The sequence below is a fragment of the Lygodium microphyllum genome, chromosome 19 (assembly GCF_053477565.2).
Source record: "Lygodium microphyllum isolate KBCC chromosome 19, Lygodium_microphyllum_v1.1.10, whole genome shotgun sequence".
Classification (NCBI taxonomy): Eukaryota; Viridiplantae; Streptophyta; class Polypodiopsida; order Schizaeales; family Lygodiaceae; genus Lygodium; species Lygodium microphyllum.
In genome coordinates this window covers 99936941-99938115 of record NC_141153.1, presented here as the reverse complement: position 1 = coordinate 99938115, position 1175 = coordinate 99936941, and positions in this window count along the sequence as shown.

Here is a 1175-nt window from a genome sequence, read left to right as displayed (position 1 = left end):
AATATGAGTTCAAGGAGGTTCATAGATGAAGATAGCCAAAGGTTTGAGAAGTAGAGAAAGCCACCCTATTTCATTGCATTGAGGTGGCCTCTTTAAATAGACTCATATGTACATTTAATACATTGAATTGGGTCAAGTTTGACTTGCCAGCTTGGGTCCTTATCCTTTCAACTCATTATCCTTACCTCTCCACATTCTTTTAGACCTAATTCCCATGCATACATATCAAATATGCTAACAAACACCCAATGATGCGTGGTCAATCACTATCGATTACCACTGTCACAAGATGTGATTACAAAACAAACTTGCCTTCCCTTAAGTCCCCTATCATAGTCGTATGTATGTGTTGTGACCAAAATAGGATGTAAGTAAATGATATTGGATTGAATAGTAGGTTTGTCCCATTGGCTACATCATTGGTGTAAATAGTAGACTTTACAGCTTTGTTTTTCATTTTGCCAGACAAGATACTCGCTATTCCCCTCTATGTAGTCACATTTGCTTCTTTATGTCTTGTTAGTTAGCTCTCAAAGACCTCTCCTTTAGGCAGCGTGCCTTGTTGCCGTCTCTTCTTGATCCCTCCTGATCTTCCTCGATTAGAAGCTATTGCTCCTCTTTCTTGGAATCTATCGCCCTCACAATAGCCTCAAACAACAATATTCTTCGTATGATTCCCTTGGATTCCCCCCAATCACCAACATTTGTAAGCGCTAAACAGAGCAAAATGTGTCAAGGCAACCTACTGCTCAACTACATATGGAACATGTCTGTGACATCTATACTAATAGCTCGCCTATTATATGTATCAATAACCATCGTTAATAACCGTGATAGGGAGCTACAACACCACTCAATTGGTTCATCGGGGTGGTAAGATGTAATAGCTACTATCGATAGATGGAAAAGAGGATCAAGAAGATAGGTGGTAGCAACTACTTAGGCAATGGTTGGAGACTTCAAGATTAGGGAGAGATGTTGATGTGAGTTTGAGAGGTGTAGGATGAAAGAGAGTTGAATGGGTCTAATACCAACTAAAAGAAATAGAGTTCAAGGAGGGTGATAGATGAAGATAGCCATAGGTTTGAGACGTAAAGAAAACCACCATATTTCATTGCATTGAGATTGCCTCTTTAAATAGGCTCATGTATACATTTGATACATTGCATTGGGTC